The 22,266-nt window shown below is 43.7% G+C and overlaps 2 long non-coding RNA genes across 2 annotated transcripts; both read left to right on the top strand.

Annotated features, from left to right (window-relative positions):
- The first annotated feature begins 8,585 nt into the window (after positions 1 to 8,585).
- LOC148118432 (uncharacterized) lies at positions 8,586 to 11,236 on the top strand. The gene is made up of 3 exons (XR_015736039.1): positions 8,586 to 9,044; positions 10,753 to 10,819; positions 11,072 to 11,236. It is a non-coding gene; the product is annotated as an uncharacterized LOC148118432 (long non-coding RNA).
- A 6,580-nt stretch (positions 11,237 to 17,816) lies between these two features.
- On the top strand, positions 17,817 to 21,873 carry LOC148118431 (uncharacterized). The gene is made up of 2 exons (XR_015735976.1): positions 17,817 to 18,112; positions 21,634 to 21,873. It is a non-coding gene; the product is annotated as an uncharacterized LOC148118431 (long non-coding RNA).
- The last annotated feature ends 393 nt before the right edge of the window (positions 21,874 to 22,266 follow it).

Below are 22,266 nucleotides of genomic sequence, written 5' to 3'. Positions count from 1 at the left end.
TCATCAATCTGATTACAGGGGAAGGCCAGTTCAGGCACCCTCTCCACTATTGCTTAGGGTCTTAGCTGGAATCATTCTTGTGGATTTCTGGGAATTTCTCTGGTGCCATGTGTCACAGTAGCCCCAAATAGGTCCCTCATTCAAGATTATTGTGGGAAGTTCTTCTATATAAGTGTTCTCTTTATTGGTTAATGAATAAAGCTGTTTTGACCAATGGCTCAGTAGAGTAAAATCAGTCAGGAAATCTGAACAGAGATATAGAAAGAGAGTAGGTGGAGTCAAGGAACTGCCATGTAGCTGCTGAAGGAGACAGACACCCTTTACCAGTAAGCCACACCTTTACCAGTAAGACACAACCTTGTGGTGATACACAGATTAAAAGAGATGGGTTAATTCAACGTGTAAGAGCTAACTAGAAATATGCCTGAGATTTGGGCAAGCAGTGTTGCAATTAATATAGTTTTGTGTGATTATTCAGGTCTAAGCAGTAGGGAAAAGAATGAGGAGCCTCCATCTAGACAAGCTATCTCTTTCATTGCTCTCCCTCTCTGTCCTTCCCCCAACTTTTCCATCCCTTTCCCTTATGTTATCCTCCTCCCTCCCCTTCTCCCCTGCCCCTGCCCTTCTGCTCTCCCTTCTACCCACTCCCCATGTTCCCATTTTTTTTAGGAGATCTTGTCTATTTCCCAATCCCAGAAGGATCCATATATGTATCTCTTAGGGTTCTCCTTATTACATAGCTTTTCTGGGGTCATGGATTACAACTGGTTGTCCTTTGCTTTACATCTAATATTCACTTATGAGTGAGTACATAGTGTAACCTGAAGATTTGAAAGGAAGAAAAAAGGATGGAGCTGGGCATGGTGGCTATGTTCATAATCCCAACATGAGGGAGGATGAGACAGATATATACTGAGTTCCAGGCCAGCCTACACTGCACACTAAGTTTCAGGCTACAGAGTGACTCCACAATAGGGGGGAAAATGGAGATGACTATATTATATGAAGAGGGACAATGGTACCAGGAAACAAAAAGTGAGAGCTGTCCCTCCTGTCTTCTAATCCTCTCTAGTCCTGAGATTAAAGTTATGCATCACTACTACCTGGTTTCTATGACAAGTTAGTGTGGCTCTGGGATTAAAGGTGTGTGTTATTGCTGCCTGGTCTGTAAGGCTGTCCAGTGTGGCTATTTTACATTTCTGATCCTCAGGCAATTTTTATTTATTAAAATACAAATGCAATGATACTACTTTCACATTTTTTTCTAAAATAAAAAGAAGGCTATAATTAATATAGGAGAAAATATATACAATAAGTACAATAACTATATACAATATATACAGGCAATAAATACATCATGAACATCTAATTCATTTGCATTTGACAAATTCAGAGAAAATACTGTATATCTATTCTATCTTGAGGAGTCCATGTTCATGTACCTAATTTACTTTCTATCATAACTTGCTTTTGCATCAGGTAAACAAGGAAAACTATAGCTATCTAGTCTTCAGCTCCCTAAGAGACCCAAGAATGAAATAATATTAACTGAGTAAGCAGGAAGTGTAAACAAGGAACTTCACAACAAATGTAATGTCAGAAACAACTGGCTACCTGAACACTCACCCAAAGTTTCTCTGCAATGTTGGGGCACTCCATCTTCAGTATGCAAACCTAGTGTATCTGACAGATTTTTCTGTGAAGAGGACATTCTGAAGGGCTGTTCCTCCTTGTCTTGGCCATGTTTGACAGTCACATTCTTTTGTGTCTTGCTTGTCCAATTAGGACAGCGTATTGTCAGTAGTTGAGGCAAGGGTATTTTCTTACCCATTCTTTGTGGCTTACTTTTACCACAAAGAAAGCAATTCCCATTATCTTCTCTGAAGTATATTGGTACTGCCAGGACCTGGTATGTCTCATTGTCATAAAAAAGAAGAATCTAGGTTATTAAAACAATTAAATGCCATATTCTGTAGATCTCTGAAGTGTTTAAAGTTGACTTGTCTATCTACATATATCTTTGTTTCACCGTGAAAACATACCTAATGTGACTACAAGTTCAATAATACTAAGTGACTAACTACTAGCCTATATTTTCTCATGATCCTAAACAGTTAGTAATAATAATTTTCAAGTACTATAAATTAGCATTAAATTTTAAAATGCATAATAAATGTAAATTTTATAGGTACAATACCTTGAACAATATTAGAAATGTATGTATAGTATATTTTAACAAAATTAATCTCAAATTTGTATAAATATACAAAATTTGTATATAATATACAAAAGTTCAATCCAATGTAAAACATTTAAAACTAATAATTGCCTTTTAAAAGAAGACTTAATAATCTACTTTTTTATCTAATTGTGATTGTGTCTATATTCTCCCTTTTGCTTTTCAGAGTAGATTAAACAATAAACCCTTTTATCTTATTCTATCTATAATATCCATAATCCATTGAATGACCAAAAACCACCCACTACACCTTCTGGCAATGTGGGCATGGTATTCTTAAAGTTACTTTCTGATTTCTGGGGGTGATAATATTGTTATGGGATCCTGGTAGAAAAATTTTGGTTAATTGTCAAGTCCTGAGAGGGGTAGTTGTATCCTTTTTTTGTCCAGTCTATGCATATTCGGAAAATGCAGGGCTTGTCTCAAGTCCTTGCTAGAGTACTCTGTGAGGCTGAATTATTTCATTTAGCTACTTCAAAATTGTTCTGAGCAGTTTGTAGTTTAAAGCTGATCATTAAGTGGTGCTGTCAGTTGAATGGCATATGAACCAGTCATATGAACCAAGTGGAATCATTGTGGAATCATCTTCTTCCTGGAGACGTCAAAAGTTACTGTAGGAGAATTTATTGTGAACTATGTAAAACTTGAACATTATTTATATCAAAATAAAAGTTTGAATTCCAGTAGATATATATTCAAAGAAAGGAACCATAGATATGAAACTAGGTATGGGGTGAAGTAAAAGTTGTGAAAGCAGAATTTTGAAAGCCTTAGTCCCTAGAACTTTATCTTCCTTCTTTTCCATAGCAGATGGCTCCTGATATGAGACAGAAACTCTGAAGTCTTCTTCTAACAACAGGATCAGATTTAGAGGAGAGTCACCGTCCAACTCCAAAGCCAGCTTTGATTTTTAAGTGAGTTGCAACTACCATTGTATTGACAAGTAGGGAGATATGTAAGTCTAGGTAGTGAGATTTTACCCTCTTAAGGATATTGGTATCATAAATCAGAGTTCTCCTTGCTTGTTGACTCTTTCTGGATAGCCATCTTTTCTTCTTTAGGCCTCAGATGTCCAGGGTCTCTTGACTTTTGGAAGATGGGTATTTTCTTGAACAGACAAGAACAGAATCCTACTCCAACCCTTATGAGGTTTCCTTACAACCTGTGGATTGTCATCTCTGTGGATGAGCTGTCATTTCTCTTTCTCAAAAGGTTTCTTTTTTTCAAACTGAAGCTTGATTAATTTTGATGGTATCCATAGCTTTTCTTTTCTTATGGAAACAAGAGCAAAACTCCTTCCCCAGTATAGCACATCTCCTGGTTTCTATTCTGGGATCAACACATCCTTAAAATACTCTAATTGATTTAATTCAGAATCTTTTTCTATTCCCCTGTGTCTCTCTGCAGTCATTGTTCCTTTCTCATTAGCATTAAGAAAACTCAAGTTTAACAAAGCATTATACAGTCCATTTCTGGAAGTCTTTATCATCCCTTTCTGTTTGCTTAACATATCTTTTATAGTTTATTTGCTCTTTCTATAACTGCCTGACCTGTAGGATTGTGTGGTATACCTGTAACATGCTTCATATTATAATAAGGAAAAAGCCTTTTCATTTTCTTAGAGACATATGCTGGAGCATTGTCTGCCTTTACATATACAGGTATACCAATGATGGCCATAACTTCTAGTAAATGTGAGATTACAGAACCATTCTTTTCTGAACTCAACGCAGTTGTCAATTGAAAACCTGAATAAGTATCAATGGTGTGGTGTACATATCTTACTTTTCCAAATTCTACAAAATGGAACACATTCTTCTGCCATATTTCATACTTTGAGTACCCTTTAGGTGTTTCATTCCTTTGAGTACTGTTTTGGTGTTTGGTTGTATAAAGAACAAGTAGGATATCTCCTTATAGTTTCTTTGGCTTGTTGTCATGTAATGGAAAAGTACTTTTTTTTAAACCTTTCAAATTGACATGATTTTTTTTGTAAACTTCTGAGGCCTTCAGCATATTTTCAATCAATAATTGATCAATTTTTGCATTACCTTGTGCTAGAGGACAGGGAAGACCCATATGGCATTGGATATGTGTTATGTATATGGGACGAAGACTATCCTGATTATATCTTGAACTTGAATAAATAATAAAGTTGTTTCTGTTTCTTCTGGTATCAATTCAGCAGTTTCAATATGCAAAAGAACTCTTTCTGCATATTGAGAATCAGTAACTATGTTGAGAAGATTTTAAAACCCCTTAGTACCATTAGAATGGCATATAATTCTGACTTTTGGACAGAACCATAAGGGCTTTGTTTCACTTTACTTAAATCTTCTGATTTGTAACCTGACCTTCCTGTTATATTTGTATCAGTATAGTATGTAGGGGCTCTAGTTATTGGTTTTTCTCATACAATGTGAGAAAGGACCAAATTAGTTCTCTTTATAAGTCAAATTCTCTTACTTTTGGGATAGTTGTTATTAGTCTCTCCCAAGAAATTAGTACAAGTTCTTTGCCAAGGTTCACTTTCTTCCAGTAATTTGTTAATTTCGTCATTAGTAAAAAGCACTATAATTTCTGCTGTATCTCTACCTGCTAATTGATGAAGTCTCAATTTTCACTTTATAATTAATTCAGAGAATTTTTCCACCTAAGTTTTAAATTTTTTACTCAGTTAATGTGGTGAAAGATTCATTCTAAGATAATATCTTCTGTCTGTATTAAAGTTTTTGTAGGGGAATATTTGGAGGGAAATATAACCAGAGTGCATTTAAGATTCAGATCATATGATTCATATCTACCTTCTGTAATTCCTCTTGAATCAAAGTCAAGTCTCTCTTGGCTTCATCTGATAAATCCCTGGGGCTATTTCAGTATTAGTCACCATCTAAGTTTTGTTCAAATGAATTAGTTGATCAGGTTTTATCCCAGTAATGGGCTAAAGATTGGAAATGTCTCCTAGCGATGTTTGAAAGTCATTAGCACTCTGCAATTAGTCTCTCCTAATTTGCAATTTTTGTGTACTAATTTTCTAGAAATATATGTTATAACCTAGATAATTGACAGAATCTCTGTATTTTTCAGGAACATTTTGTAATTCTCAACAAGGTAAAACTTTCTTTTTTTAAAGATATATTAATTTATTATGTATACAGTGTTCTGTCTGTCTGTATGTTTGCTGGCCAGAAGAGGGCACCAGATCTCATTACAGATGGCTGTGAGCCACCATGTGGTTGCTGGGAATTGAACTCAAGACTTCTGGAAGAGCAGTCAGTGCCCCTAACCTCTGAGCCATCTCTCCAGCTCCCAAAACTTTCTTCTTCAAACATTTTTTTTCTACATTTGAATCAAGTAGCAAAATGTCATCCATGCAATGTTAAATTAACTATAGATTCAGGAACTTGCTTGTATATTATTTCCAATGGCTGACTTAAAAATATTAGCACAGGGTGTGACTAATTAACATTCCTTGTGTCAGAACCTTCTATTGATATCTATTAGCAGGCTGAGAATTATTATAAGTAGGCGTTGTTAAGCCAATTTTTTCTCTGCCCTTTTCTGGTATAGGTATAGTGAAGAAACAATCTTTAAATCTATAACAGTAAGAGGTCATCCTTTAGAAAATAAGGAAAGCAAAGAAATTTCAGATTGCAGAGGGCCCACTGGTTGAATCACCTTAGTTACAGCATAAAAAAAAATAGCATCTTAAATTTTCAGGCAAATGGATGGATCTAGAAAACATCATATTGAGTGAGATAAACCAGACCCAGAAAGACAAATATAAAATGTACTTATTATAAGTGACTTTTAGACATAAAGCAAAGCAAAACCAGGCTACAATTTACAATCCCAGACAACCTAGAAAACAAAGAGAGACATACATGGATCAATCTACATAGGAATTAGAAAAGGACAAGATCTCCTGAGTAAACATGGAGCATGAGAATCAAGGGAAAGGGGAGGAGAGGAGAGGAGAGGAAAGGAGAGGACTGGAGAAAAATGTAAAGCTCAGTAATAAGAATTTAAAAAGTTTCTCATTCTTGACTCTTAACAAACCATTTCTTTAAAGGTATAATATGAATTATCAAACTGATAGAAGCTATGGCTAAGAACGTTTAAGTCCAGGTAGGTCATATACCTCTCCCAAAATTCCATCCACGAAAGAAACGAGAGGTTATTAAATTCTTGAATGGAGATATTATCTGGCATTATCTTAGAAGTGGATTACAAATTGAAAAACATTATAGTTAGCAGATGACTTGCCTCTGTTAAGATTCTGGTTTAGTTGAGAATTTTAAGGTGTAACAATGATGTGAGCCAGAAAAATCAGTGGAGTTTCTAAGCAGAGCTCAAAACCAAACTGAACAGAATTTTGTTAGACACAGGGAAGCCATGCAGCAGTTGCACATGGGTCACAGACGTCAGGAGAAACCCTGGTAGCCATATGGGAGCCACAGGCATGTGGGGATGGGGTGAAGCCATGGGACCGCAGGAGCCACAGGATGCTGTGGCGGGGAGGACTGCCAAGGTGTGGGAAGCTGTGTGGTGCCCTGTGGACTGGTGGCAAGGACTGGTGTGGCAGGAGAGGAAGCTAAGCTGGGGCAGATGGGAGCTGGGACGCTAGTGCTTCTCTGGAACCCAGGTGTCTGGGTCTGGGTTCCAGTTCTTAGAGCTGGAATTCCAATCCCAGTTTTGGCCTGGACTGGTGGCTAAAAGCCCTCAGGCAAACGGCTTTTTTGTAAATTCATGCCCCAAAAGTTAGGTGCCAAGTAAAGCACAATTAATAAAAACTCAGAGATAAAAATTGGGATTCAACCTGAAAGGTCAGAAAAGTAAATCATCCAGTCACTGGCTCTTACCTCTACCTCAGTCGGAAGTGGTGATCCTGCCTCCAGGAATCTGGAGATTCTCAGCTGAGACTAGAGCGTCGCCTCCCCTTTGATAATCCTCTAGTTCTGGGATTAGGGGTGTGCACTACTACTGCCTAATTTCTATGGCAAACTAGTGTAGTTACTGGGATTAAAGGCATGTGCTATTGCTGCCCTGTCTGTAAGGCTGGCAGTGTGGCTATTTTACTTTTCTGATTCTCAGGCAAATTTGATTTATTAAAATACGAAATGCCACTACAGCGAGAGACACACAGAGAGAATTGCTATATTGGAAATGGCAGAGAGAGAGAGAGAGAGAGAGAGAGAGAGAGAGAGAGAGAGACTAGAGTAGTTGTGGTGTCAGAGAGGGGACATGTTTTAAGAACAGAAAGGGCCAGGCCAAACAGGCTACAGTGAATTCAGCCTTGTTGCTGAATGGGAGATGAGGCAGCTGGACAGAGGGGGTGCTGTAGAGTATAGGCTGCCTGCCTTCCTGCCTTGTCTCTGCTTTCTCATCAGTAGAAATGTGAGCAAGTAGCCTTGGAACCCTCCCAACAAAGCTAGAGCTATTGCATGGCCATGTCTGCTCTGCCACGATTGACTTTAGCCAGTGAATCAGCCAGGATACCGCCGCCCTTAAATTGCTTTGTTAGGAGTTTGGAGACAGCAACAAAGAAAGAAACTGGCACAGTGGGACCTGAGTCAGGGTGGGCAGATTCAGGCTAAGGGATCCCAGCTTTCTGCTCCTCTGGGCCCAGGATGCCCTGCGAAAGTCTACCCAGTTGTTATGGCTTGCCAGGTGTGTCTGTTTGTGTCTGAGCTTTGTGGCTATTTCCTGTTTCCTCCCTCTCTCCCTCCCTCCCTGTCAGCCCCTGTCAGCCTTCTTCCTCCCTTTTACTTCATGTTTAACCATGTAGAGATGTGGGGGCACATGCATGATGTGGGTGCATCCTCAGGACTATCAGCGGTGCTGTTAGGAGAGGATGGGGAGCAGGAAAGTAGTGGGGTCTGACATGGGTTCTGGGAACTGAATTCAGGTCCTCTGTGAGCACACACGCTCCTTGCCACTGAACCATTTCTCCAGTCAAAAGAACAAGAGTTTTTCTTCAAGGAACAAAACTAAAAACCTCTAGGGGCTGGAGAGACGGTTCAGTGATTAAGTGTGCTTGCCTCTCTTGTAGAGAACCAGGTTCAGTTTCCAGCACCCACAAGGCTGCTCCCAACCACCTGTAACTCCAGTTCCAGGTAATCCAAAGCCATCTTCTGACCTCCTTGGGCACCAGACATATGTATGGTGTCCATATATATGTGCAGGCAAAACACTTATAAAATAAAATTTTAAAAATATAAAAAACTTCTAAGAAAAATAAATTAAAAATATCTAAACTATTGCTATTTCTGAAATGACAGTCTTTCTATGATCACTTGTTTTTACCAAAAAAATGTGCATTTTTTGAGGTTAATACTTTGTTTTTGTGGATTCATTTAGATTTGCAGAAGGTTTGCTGAGCTGGCATTGTTTCCCACGAGCCCTCCTGCATTCTCTTTCCTGTGCTCAACAATCGAGGCTACTAACCACCAATATCATACAGGTTTCTCCAAGGCCCTTCTGTTCTAGGGTGCTGACGTATGTCTAGACAGCGTGTGTCCTGCAGCTCCTCATTACTGCTGCCTGAAGGACACAGCCCTACCGTGTGTGTGTATGTGTGTGTGTGTGTGTGTGTGTGTGTTTTAAGTTGTTGTTTGAAACAGGGTCTTGATTTGAAATCCAGCATGGCCTTGAACTCTGTATTATCCTGACTTAGTCTCTGAGCTATCATGACATTTCACCCTCTTTTACAGTTTTTTTTTTAATGAACTTTGATACAAGCAACAGTCATCTGGGAAGAGGGAACCTCACTTGAGAAAAATGCCCTCATCAGTTTGGCCTGTAGGTAAGTTTGTGAGGACATCTTCTTGATTAATCACTGATGTGGGAAGGTCCATCCCACGGCGGATGGTGCCACCCATGGGCAGATAGCCCTGGGTTCTGTCAGAAAACAGGCTGAGAGAGCTGGGGAAGTAAGCAGAAAGTATGGCTTCTGCCTTAGTTCTTTAGCGCCTGCTCTGACTTCATGAGGAACTGTAATCTCTATGTTGAAATGAATGCATTTTGCCCCAAGTAGCTTTTGCTCATGGTGTTTATCCCAACACTAGGAAGCAACTAATACAACGTGCTTGTTTTGATGATCTTCCTCACCCTGGGAAACGCTCCTGCATATCATTGACAAGGGCAGGGTTTCTCATCATTTTGCTGGGGTGGAACAAAACCTCCTCTCTCCAGAAAAAAGGAACCTAGTAGAGGGGACAACCCAGATCTAAGTTCCCCTGGAGAGAGGGCTTATCTGTCCTTCCCCTACCTACCAGACCTGGCAGTGTTTAAGGCGGCAGAGCTGCCAAGTTGGGGTCCCTGGGGTAGCCACCACCTTCAGGCTTCTTTCCTAAAAGGTTCAAATTCATAGCTAATCATGGCTGATTGATAACAATGTGCATTGCCCTCGGAGATGACAAAGGACCATTAGTCATGTCACAGTGCCTTATCGTACAGTGCTGGGCAGTGCCTGGGCCAGCGTCAGCAGCCCTGGGTGGCACCAACACCATGCCCATTCCACAGCCTAGGAAGTAATGAAACAGACTGACTCAGGTCCTGTCCCGATGCCATCGCAAGCTCCCACTCTTACTATGGCCTGCCTTGCATTATCTTCTAGCCCCGAATCTCCTGTGTACAAATAAGGAAATCAGAGCCCTAGAGGGCCTGCTGTCAGTCCTCTCTGAGGGGTTTTGATCAACTTGACACAGCCCAGAAGGACCTGGGAAGAGAGCCTTGATGAGGGATTGTCTAAATTGGGTTAGCCTGTGGCTATGCCGGTGAAAGCTGGTCTTAATTAAATTATCTGTTTGGAAAGACCCAGCTCACCAAGAGAGTCCTGACTGTATGCAGAAATCAAGCAGAGAATAGGTAAGCAAGCCAGCTAGCTGAGCAGGGAGCATGCATGCATTCGTTTCTCACTACTCTTAACTGTGGAAGTGATGTGACCAGCTGCGTCATGTTCCTGTCATTGTGACTCCCCACCATGGTGGACGACGGCCAGTTGAAATAAACCCTTTCTCTCCTAAGGTGCTTTGTTAGTATATATATATACACATGTGTGTGTGTGTGTGTGTGTGTGTGTGTGTGTATAATCATAGTAACAGAAATGAAATGGCAATAATGGTTCAGCATAGGTCAGTGATGGGTTACATGTGATGGGTAACCAGCTCAAGCAGATGGTAACCACATACAGGTCTGTATAGACAGAGCCTTTTCCCAGCACTGGGGCCCTGGACCCCAGTCCCTTAGCTTCCTGCAAACGTGTGGCCAGACCTCCCAGAGAAACATCAGCAGGGTGTGAGGACCACACAGCTCCTCACAGGGCACTGGACAGCCAATAGCTTGGAGCCTGCATGACGCAGGAGGCCAGGCACAGCAGAGGAGCCTGTAAAGTCACCAACTTCCCTTTTACAAGGAGGAGGCCCCAGTTCCCACTATGAAGCTCTTCTTTCTGTTTTGAGCTGTTCTACCTCTTGGCAAAGAGATTGACTAAGTCCTGCCTTTTCCTTCAGACTTAGTTCAGTGTCCTCGACCACACAGAATGGGAGGAGCTTCAACCACCTCTCTTGTGATGCTCAGGTGAGTGCCCTCTACCCACAAGCAGCCTCAAGATCAGTTCACCCACTATCCAGCTGTTGATGTGAAATCTGACATACCCCCATAGACTCACATTCTGAACACTAGTTCTCCAGTAGTAAACACTATGGCTCCTCTATGGAACTTTAGGAGGCAGAAGTCGGTTGTCTTAATCAATGTTCCATTGCTGTGAAGAGACACCATGGCCACAGCAACTCTTATAATGGAAAATATTAAATTGGGGCTGGCTTCCAGGTTCATCATGACAGGAAGTATAGCGGCGTGTGGGCAGGCATGATGCTGGAGAGTAGCCGAGAGTTCTCTATCAAGATCTGCAGCCAGGAAGCAGAAAGAGATACTTCCTCCAACAAGGACACACCTTCTAATCCAATGGTTCTCAACGTTTGGACTGTGACCCCTTTGCAAGTAAGTGTAATATACACAAAAGTTAAAACAAATGAGAAAAGAGTGGCTGGGTGGTGGTGGCACATGCCTTTAATCCCAGCACTCAGGAGGCAGAGGCAGGTGGATCTCTGAGTTCAAGGCCAGCCTGGTCTACAGAGCAAGTTCCAGGACAGTCAGGACTGTTACATAGAGAAAATCTGTCTGAAATACATAAATGTGTGTGTGTGTGTGTGTGTATGTGTGTGTGTATACACACACATATATATGTATGTATGTGTATAGATAGATAGATAGATAGATAGATAGATAGATAGATAGATAGAGGCACCTAATTCCTGCTCCCTGTGATAAGAACAGCCTCTGCCACAAGCCCCTGCCCCTGTGAGCCAAACTGCCTTCTGGTGTCTCCTTTGCCATAACAATCAAAACTCCCCTTCCCTTAGGTTGTGCCTGCAGGCACTCTGCTCACAACACAGGACAGGAAGCAATGGGCCAGCCCAGCCCAGCCAGCCCACTGTCCCAGCCTGAGCTCTTCCACCCCCTTCCTTCCCCTTGCTGCTGTCCCACTCTTTGTGGCTTGCAATGTAGTTTCCTGAGAATTCAGCAAAGAATCGCTGCAGAGGAAGGTAGATGGTCATGCGTGTGCCACCACCCAGGGACTTGTATCCTTAGATGAATGGGAAATTGCAGGTCGGGCCTGGTACCCAATGTCTGTAACCCTGGAGGTAGGGAGGTGGAAGAAGGAGAATGAGCGGTTCGAGGTCAGCCTACTCTATATAATGAGTTCCAGGACAGCCAACTCTACATAGTGAGACCTCGTCTCAAAAATAAAATAAAATGCATGCAAAAGATTGGGAGATTTGAACACAAAGATTTTAGAGAGGGAAGATGCTCTGAGGCTGGTAAAAGGGGAGGAGAGAGGACAGTTCAGGAGAGCCGCTTAGAGCAGATCCCTGCCTTACTGGGACACCCTGTTCCTGCCCAGGGACACCCTGCAGACTCCAGCCACCACTGTCAAGCTTTTGGCCAGTGCTCAGGATGAAGAAGTAACAAAAGAAGGGATGAAGAATCATTGCTTTGTGGGGGCTCGCACCTTGGGTGGGGGCAGATAATGTCACGTGGTGGTGAGACCTCGGACTGAAGCAACAGGCCCCTGACTCTTGTCACCTCTGTCCAGTGAGTCCTTTCTGCCTCCCCAGGAAAGGCCTCTTCCACCCTAAACAGGACTCTGCTCACACCTGCTGTGCTCTGAATGGGGGTGGCTCCATGCAGGCACCAGGGAGATCTTGGAAGGAAGCTTCCTCCCCTCAGCTCTCCTGAACCCCTGAGCCTAGCAGCCCCTCTCTCTTCTCCAGCCACCTGCTCACCCCTCACAAGCCCTGCCTTCTGCAGCCTGTCTCCTGCCCTCTCAGGCTGCAGGGCCCTTTCCTCTCTGAGGCAGGGCCTATCATCTTGTCTCTTTCTTGATTTCTCTACCTGGACCCATTTCTTTTTTCTTCTTTTTCCCCTTTCCTGGGAATGTTTTCAAATTAGAGGGAAGTCACACTACTAACGCAATGAGTACTTGGATGTCTTTCATCTGAACTCCCAGCTGTCAGTGCGCTGCCATTTTCCATATCCCGGTGTGTCTGCAGGTTGATGGACTTTGTTTGAGGAGTCATTGGAGATTAGGTTAAAGCCTTGTGAGTCATCACCTCTCATTCCAGCTGTGTTTGCTAAGAACAGGACATTCTCGTACAAAGTTACCATTTAGATGTTAATGGCAGAGATTCATTGACACGCTATTCTTTATATAAAATACAGTCCTATTTTAATACCACAGTTGCCCCTATAATGTCCCCTTTGCATTCTTCTTTTCTGACCCAGGAGTCAGCCTAGGAATACACAGAGCTATGAATCAGCCCAGCTTCCTCCAGAGCCACTGCCCCCAGGCTGTCACTCACTGAGGTCCTGTCCTTGTTTCAATCACCAATCTGCTAGGCAGCTCCTGGCCCCTCCAGCCTTCTTTTGGCTCCTTTACTCCTTTTCTCCTTCCTGTGTTGGCACCAGTCCAGGAAAGAGCCTCTGGTTTATCTCCTTTCCCAGTGCCATGCCTACCAGAGTCTATGGGGAAACACCCTTGCCTGGATCTCAACTGTGGCTCCTCCCATCCCCTGCCCAGTTTCTGCTTTCGAGACCATTGTGTTACAAGATGCCCTCAAGGCTTCACTGTCATTCTGGAGAATCTATCTGCCTGGGTGCTGTCAGAATGCCTGGCTCACCATATACCCAGTGGAAGGAAGCATGTGTGTGGTACCCATTAGAGTTCATAGATCAGGATGATATGGGAAATCAGCTCCTGGATGTCCCTTCCCCAGTCTGATGCTCCCAGGTCTGATGGAGACCAGGCCTCAGATTAATAACACAAGGAGCCAGGCTGTCTGGGACTGCTGGACATACCTATGATGCCAGCACTTTGCCTGAGATCGATCCTACCCACCTTGTCCAGTCATTCCATGAACCTGAGCATCTCCCCTAAGTTTGGCCAGCTAATAACACTTCCCCCTAACTTGCTACACTAGAAGTGTCCCCCAAAGCTCTGCTGGGTTTGGGTGTCTGAGGCTTCTGTCAACCCATAGCAGGAAGGACCAACTGCCTGTGGAGCACTGTTGAGATCAGATTCCTAAGTAACATCAGGGTCCCATTTAGCAGCAGAATGTTGAAAAGCAGGGCTGGTCATCAGCCAGCATCTAGTTGGAGGGGCGGGGCCACCACTCCCTTTCCAGGGTGATAGAATTACCTGGGCCTCTGAAGGCCTGCCCAGTTCCCAGAAGAAATCCCTTGGAAGGGGAGGGAAGTCACTTCTGCTGGCAGGGCAATATTGAGTTCTCCGAAGACCCATCCCTGCCTGCCTCTCAGGTTTTCCAAAACAATAGAATGGGTGCTTCTCAGACATGATGGCAGAGGGTGAGGGGGCGCTCTGCCTGCTTGTACTTAGAGTTGAGAGTAGAGCCTCCACCCAGCACAAAAGGCCAGGCAAACACAGCTGTCTGTCACTCACCAGCACACTGGGCACAGATGGACCAACCATTTGCCTACTAGGTCAGAGTGCAATGGAGCTACGGCCCACCCTGTGCCTCCCTGTCCTCAGACTCTAGAACAGTCCCTGCTCTCTGTTAGAGCGAGGCCAGCAGGATCCCTGTAGTCTCTAGGAAAAATGTCTATACCTAGCACCCACATGAGCAGCTTGCGAGGACAAGCAAGTGTCCGGGAAAAGCATATTGGATTTTGTTCCAAAAGGATGTATGGAAAGACAAGAAAAAGCACCCTTTGCCTGAAAGCAGAGCCTGGCGACTGAAGCTAAACAAAGCAAGCTCCACCTGGGCAGTGGCTGTCTGCCTGCTGCTGATGCAGTAACTGCCAGGCCAACCCAGCAGGGATGCTGCTGTGACTACAGGTTCATGCACAAGGAATCAAAAGAGCAGATATGGAGTAGATCTCAGGGACCAGACAGGTCACCTTCCCTCTACTGTTGGGGAAACTGAGGTCCCAACGCACTGGGACACATGACAAGATGATTTCGTGAGTCATGTAGGTTGGAGATTCTCCAGGCTGCAGAGGTCAGACCTGTGAGCTCCTTTAAGGTCAGGGGAAGTTGAGTGACATCTTCAGACAGAAGTCCTCAGAGAGGTGCTGACTGTGAGATGGCACCCATTGGTTGGACTTCACTGAGCAGCAAGCTAGGAGAAGGCAGACCTAGCACAAGGAGCCAGCTCCAGAAAGATGGGAAAATCTGGAACACCCTAGCCTAGCATGTGAAGGTAGCTAACCTGTGCATGGCAAGGGTCGAGGTATTCTTTCTTTGATAGCCCGTACAGTACTGCTCTGACGCAGAGATACTGTCTTCTTGTGACTTTCTTTGTCTAATCAGGAGTCTTACCAGGATAATTTGCTGGAAGGTAGGGCCCATATAAGGGGTGTGGGTGGCAAGGCCATGGTATCCTTGAATGACCCACAGGCACAAAGAGCCATGACAAGTATCTTAGGGTTTCTATTGCTGTGAAGAGACAACATGACCATCGCAACTCTTATAAAGGAAACCATTTGATTGGGGGCTGGCTTACAGTTTCAGAGTTTTCGTCCATTATCATCATGATGGGACATGGCAGTGTGCAGACAAACATGGTGCTGGAGAAGGAGGTGAGAGTTCTACATCTTGATCCATAGGCAGCAGAAGCATCTGTGTCCCATTGTCCATATTTGAGTTTCTAAGACATTGCAGTCTACTCCCACAGTGATGCACTTTCTCCAACAGGGTCACACCTCCTAATAGTTCCATCCTCTGTGGGCTAAACACTCTAACACTTGAGTCTATGGGAGCCATACCTATTCAAAGCACAATAAATATTTAGAATGGTCCTCTCTACTCATGACAAATAGGGGCTCCAGACAATTGAATTTGATTTAGAAAAAGCAAGAAATGTGTCCACTGCAACCCTTTAACAGTCAAGACTCCTTGGGGGAGTCTAGGCTTGACAGACACTTTTACAAACATCCTTCAACAAATCACACAGTTTTTAGTTTTTAGGGGTTCTGGGGGGCAGCTTTTGCACATACACTCATGCTACCTCCATCACACCCCGCCTTTCTTGGTGCCTTCCTCATGCCAGTAAATGTCTCAGGCTCCTTTTTCTGTTCTCGGGCTACGTGGGGTGTGCTACTAGGAGGAAATCTATTTGGTTGGCTTCCATGGTATGGTCCACGTAGTCCAACCATGGCTGTCTCACCGTGGAAACTCCAAGAATCTGGTAGTCATCATTTGCAAGGCTAGATGTCTCCTCTGTCCCAGGCTGGCATTTTGGAAGCCTGAAAAGGTTTATTCCAATCTTAGTGAAGGAATGCCATAGCAATAGGGTGTATGAACTTGACAGAAGGCGTGAAGGCATGCAGGCAAAGATCAGCTTCCTTCTTCCATCTTCTTTTCTATAGGCTGCCACCAGGAGGAGTGGCCCAGATTTAGAGTCTGTCTTTCAGTCTCAAATGATACACATTTAGGGTGAGTCTTCCCACTTCACACGATCCAATCAAGAGTGATCTCTCATAGGTGTGCCCAGATGCTGGGGCTTTAGATGATTCCAGATGGAGTCCAGTTGACAAGCAAGACGAGCCATCACAAACCCACCTCTTGTCAGTTTGTCACAATTTCATCCCTTAATGTTAAGTTCAATTTCCAAATGTAAACAATATTCAGGGCCTAGTTATGCCAAACATGATATAACTATCAGACATACAGCTGGAAATGCAAGATATACCTTAGAATAGGTAGCAATGTATCTTGAGGGACATTCTATTAGTATCTCAGCTTAAATATGATAACTACCAGTATCATCTCAATTGATTCTACATTACAAGATAGAGACATGAAAGAAACAAAACACAAATATCTGCACAAACACATTTTTAATTTTGTTTTGTTCTGTTTTTTTGTTTTTTTTTCAGATGGGGTTTCTCTGTTTAGCCCTGGCTGTCCTGCCTCCCCAGGGCTGGGATTAAAGGCATGCACCATCAACATCTGGCACTAAACATTCTTAACAAAATATGACAGAAATGCTCATGTTAATTATAGTTCTCATTTCTGTAACTGGTCACATGGCCTTAGCTGATATAAGTAACTTACTCTCCTACCCATTCTGTGTTTCCTCCACCACAAATAAGAATTTAGGTAGGTCTTGGTTCTTCTCCTGGAGGAGTGACCCATACCTTCATTCCTGAAGGGTCTGTGCCCTTTGTCATCCTGCCTGGATTAGGTTGTGGTCATTTCCCGTTGACTTTCATCACAGGACACGGTAGCACCGAGAGATGCCCTAGGGATCTCCTGCACTCCAGACATAATCTTCCTTTTCTCCATTGTGAAGAAGCAATCCAATTTCTCCTTGGTAATCTGTCATCCCTCCCAATGCTGTCTTCCCTTTCTTAGCATTTTGGCTAAGAACATCAAAGGCATCAGAAACCTAAAATGATAAGGGGGAAGTCTGAGCTCCCAAAACTTCTAAGCTACCAGAACTTAAGACCTCAGGAACAGGAAGCAAATAATTTTCTAGTGGGTAGTTAGGAGTGATAATGAGTGGAACAATTCCCATTTCCACCCCTGGGTTCCTGGACTCATGGATCCTGGCTATGGGAGAAAGCATAGGGTAGGAGTACTTTCTCCTCGGGGCTGCTAGCTCCCAAATAATGATACAGAGACTTATTATCAATATAATAATACTATATTATTTCAGCCCTAGCTTAGCCTTGTTCCTAAATAGTTCTTTTAATTTAAATTAACCTAACAAGGGAGCAACTACTGAGGGAGTAGGCCTGAGCCAGAAACATCTGCAGGACCAGGTCCAAACCAGGGACCTCTGCAGGAGGGGGCCCAGGCCAGGGACATCTATGGAAACAAGTCTGAGCCAGCTACCTCAGCCTGAGCAGGCCCCAGGCAGCAACCTCCACAGGAGCAGGTACAAGGGGCCACTATTGAGGAAACAACCCCAAACCAGAGTCCTATATCAGACTGGGCATGAGTCAGCAACCTCAGAGGTAGCAGGCCTGAGCTAGCAATATCTCCTTGAGCAGGCCAGAACCGGCTACCTCTTCCAGAGTAGGCCCAAGACAGCAACCTCAGCAGAAACAGCCCCAAGCAAACAATCTCCATGGGAGCAGACTCAAACAACCCCTGGTATTGCAGAGCCACCACTGAGTGACCTCCAGGAACACAGAGTGACCAACGGTTTGACTGGAACCAAGGCCCTGACTGCAACACGAGGAGCAACAATTGGAGCCTTGGATTCACTGGCACCTGGAAGATTGGTCACCAGAGACACAGACAGCCCCAACTACACCAATCAGAGGAAAAGATGGCTGGACAAGGTAAGAGCACACACCAGACCACACACCCAGCACTCAGTCAGGCTAAACTCCATGTCTTTTCCACTAGCATTATACTGAAACACTTCAATATCATTAAATATTCTTCCACACTGTAATTTTAAATACCCTCCTAGCACTTGGTTATGTGAATATATAATGATTCACTTCACGAATCTGCTATGGTCAAGTTCAAATTTTAAATCTTTGTCTTTTAAAAATCATACTAGGATTCAGGTGTGATGACACACTCCTGGAATCTCACACTTATGAGGCCTGAGCAGGATGATTTCAGGTTGTAGGGCAGCCTTGATTTGAGAGCGACATCTGTCTTCAAAACCACGAGCAGCCGCAGAGTGCCGAAGTCGTGCGGGAATTATGATCATTTTCACTAAAATTTTTATTAGAAACTTTCCTAGAAGAGGAATAAATCAAAGAGTACAATGTTGCACATCTTCAGATAAATACCACCCAATTATTTTCAGAAAGATGTGGCTGATGTATGTCTTTGCACCATATGACTGTGTTCTCAAACTCTGATTGCTACTAGAATTCATCAGAAAGCTTAAAAAATTATTGTGATAAAGTAGGTGAAACTGAACATTTATCAGTTTAAATACTTTTCAGCTCATAGCTCTTAGAGGCATTAAATAGAATCTTAATACTGTGCAACCATCACCAATTCCATATCTAGAACTGATTCAGTGTCCCGTGCAGGAAATCTATGTCCGCAAAGCAAAGAGAAGGATTAAAATTTTCTTCTAGTTTTCCTAAGCTCGATTTACCAGCTCTTTCTCTTTGGAGTATTCTCTTTTTGTTGCCTTGTTTTGTTTTACATTGCTTTTAAAGATTTGTTTTTATGTCATGTATGTGTGTATTTACATGTGTATATGTGTGTCTGTGTGTGATTTGTCAACACGGGACAGAGGAAGTCTTACAGGCAGTTATGAAACCATCTGTGTAAGAGAAGCAAGGGTTCTTAATTGCTGAATCATCTCTGCAGACCCTTGTTTTGAAACTTTTGAGTCAGGGTTTCATGTAGCTCAGGCTGGCCTGAATTTGCTATGTCGCTGAGGCTGGCCTTGAAATCCGTATCCTCCATCCACTCCTGAGTGCTGTGATTGTAGACGTGTGGCTTTGTGTGGCCTTTATGTTGTTCTTGGAAGTATGTGGTGTTCTCATTGGTTCTCCGAAGGGGGGCCATTCAGAGATGAGTCATTCTTGGTTATGTTTCTGGTTATCTGTGTCAAAGAACTCTGTTCACTGTACGTGTGTCTCATATACTACCACTAAAGCAGAAAGACATTTTCCTTAGTGAGGTGGTAGAGAAGCTGGCAGAGCCTGCCTGGAAGAAGGCAGTAGCCTACAAAGAAGCAGGTCTTTCTATTTCCACATGCTTGGCTGGACTATGTTAACTTTGCCTTCTCCATCACTGTTTTATTAGGTTCAGAAGTCTAAGTCTCGGGTATGCAGGGCTGGTTCTTGATGTTATGTGGTTTGCTTGGATCTTGTCTATGGCAGGACCCACAGGAAGGCTTATAACAAAAGTCTCCAGAGAGCTTTTAGATCCTCTAGCTGGAGGAGGCTCAGGAGAAGGCAGGGGCATGGTATCTGAGGAAGTGGATACCAGGTAGAAATCAGGCTGCTGTTGGGAAGTGGAAACGAATTGGAGCCCAGCAAATGCTGGCATCCAGCACCTAAGAGCAAAGAACGGGAATTCAGTGGCATTCAGGCTCCTGAACCTTGTGTGTGTTGGTTAGTTGCTATATGGTGGTTTAATATTTTTCAAATGTTAAAATGGTAGCAGCCACTTCCTCCTGTCTTCCCCCTCCCTCTTCTGCCCTCTTTATTTCTCCCACCAAATATACACACCAAAATAATATTGTTTTGCAGAGATTGCATGTCTGAAGCGAATGAGCCTTTGTGTGGACAAAGGATCACAGCGTGCATCTCCAAACTTTTCACCTTCTGTTTACTGAGGTGCCAACAGACTGTGAACATGCCTTCAGCTGCCGTTGGTTGACTTTCCAGTGGCTGGACCTTTGCCCAATTGAAAGTCACACTGTAGAAACTTCTCTAGGCCATGCTGTGGGGGATCTGGGTGCTGAAGAAAGCATTCTGTGCAGGTGCTTTCTTTGTGCTGAATGCGTATGTATATATTGTTACATATACATATTAATATCTGGACGAAACAAATTCCAAGGTCACTTATTAAGCTAGTTCATACACATGTCACAGGAAAGAGGGCAGCATTTGCCTGGGTGTGGTCTGTGGGCATTGAGGAATACGGATGTATTTGGACAGATATTTTCATGATCTGCCTTGCGAGTGCCCTGTCCTCCCTGCCATGTCGTTCGTGCTGGGGATGGGTGGAGCAGCAATAACTATACTAATGATAGAGGACTCCACCTGGGGAAGGTACTCGTGTGTGCCACAAGCTACATCTCCTTAGCCAGGTTCTAGTAGCTCCAGATTTGAATAGGACAGAGTACCAGACTGTTTCAGAGGCTATGAACTTAAATGTGGGTGAGGTGAAAATCTGGCTCCTCTCACACTCGTTTCCCCATGTGTCCCCTGGCTTCATTAGAAGTGCTCACTTTTTAGCCAGGCTGCTGGGCTGATAGAGGAAGCATCAGGGTGCTGCTTACAACCTGTCTGCTTGTTCCTTCTGGCTCCAGGGGACCCGATGGCGTCTCCAGACTGGGGACTTTGCAGTTCTATGTAATGCCTTGCCTACTCCATGTCCTTAGTATCTGCTGGCCTGTGTCACCAGATAAGTGCAATCGTAGAAGTTTCTCAGGGTCTCAAGCTCTTGTAAGCTGTTATGCAGGCGCCCTGGAAAAGGCACTCTCTCGCTAGAGGCCCGCGCTCCACACTCCCGTGGAAAGCGACAAGCTTGACGCAAAGCACATGGGATGGACCGTCCCCTCTTTGTTCCACCCGAGTCCTCCGTGCTCCAGCCACACGGCCCTTTCCAAAGCTGATCCCCTCCGTGAGTGTTTCTCTCCACATAACATCTGCATCTCTGCCCGCTAACCCTAACACTTATGACTCCCGAGACTCATCTGCCACATCCTGACATCTCAGTAGATGGAGTCTCAGTGGCTGGAGGCTGAAGTCAGCACAGCTGCTGGGTGGTGGTGAGAGCCGCAGAAGGAAGAAGCTACATAGCAACACTGGCGTAGAGCCTGCATGCTCAGCAGTGTGGTCCACTCGCTTGCTCATGAAGCTACTTGGGCATTTTCTTCATTGTTGTCGTTTGCTTAGTGAGAAGCAAGCCTCAGGTAGTTTGAAAGATGCCCGATGATCACTCCTTCTTTTCTTCCCATTCTGTTACTTACTTTTGGCAGAGTTGTAACTTAAATTCTTTAATCATAAAAGTTCCAGGATAGCAAGGACTGTTTACAGAGAAACCCTCTCCTGAAAAAGCAAAGGAAGCTTGAGAGAGAGAGATGTCCGTTCACTGCTTGCTGGGCAAGCATGAATTCTGACTTCCTGTCTTCCTCCTCTTTGTTGGCAAACAGGAATGGTGACATATGCTTGGAATCCACCACTGGTAAAGCAGCCATCTGCTGATTACTGGATCTCACTGTCAATGCCACCAACCTAGCAGATTCACCGAGACCTGATATTATTGAGTGACCTGTGTCAAAAAAAAAAAAAAAAACCAAGGTGAATGTAACCAGTCTAGCAGAAACCATGAGACCTGATATAAATGAGTGACCTGTGTCAAATAAACAAGGTGAATGTGTCTTAGGAACAAACAGGTTTTCCTGTGGCTTCCACATGCATATATACTAAAGGAATGTATATGTACACACAGACACAAGTACATCCACACACATGTAAGAAAAATCTCAGATACATACAGAGGGGGAGACTGAGAGAGTGGCAGAGAGGAGGGAGAGAGAATGGAGAGAGAGTCATAAAAGATCAATTGAACTTTTGTGGTCTGATTGGTGTGTTTCAAAATGTTTTGATTTTTGATTCGTTAAGTCAGGGCTACTGGTCTAGGCTGAATTTGAATGAAGGCCCTCTGTACCTCATGGTGACCTCAAACATTTCATTCTGCCTCTACTGCCAAGCGCTGACATTACATGGATTGACCTCCCCCTTCATTTCTCCAGTGCTACAAATCTGTATCAGATACTGTAGCG

The sequence above is a fragment of the Myodes glareolus genome, chromosome 22, assembly GCF_982192425.1.
Source record: "Myodes glareolus chromosome 22, mMyoGla1.1, whole genome shotgun sequence".
Taxonomy (NCBI): Eukaryota; Metazoa; Chordata; class Mammalia; order Rodentia; family Cricetidae; genus Myodes; species Myodes glareolus.
Note: the sequence above shows the minus strand (reverse complement) of the source record. Positions and strands in the feature narration are given on the sequence as shown.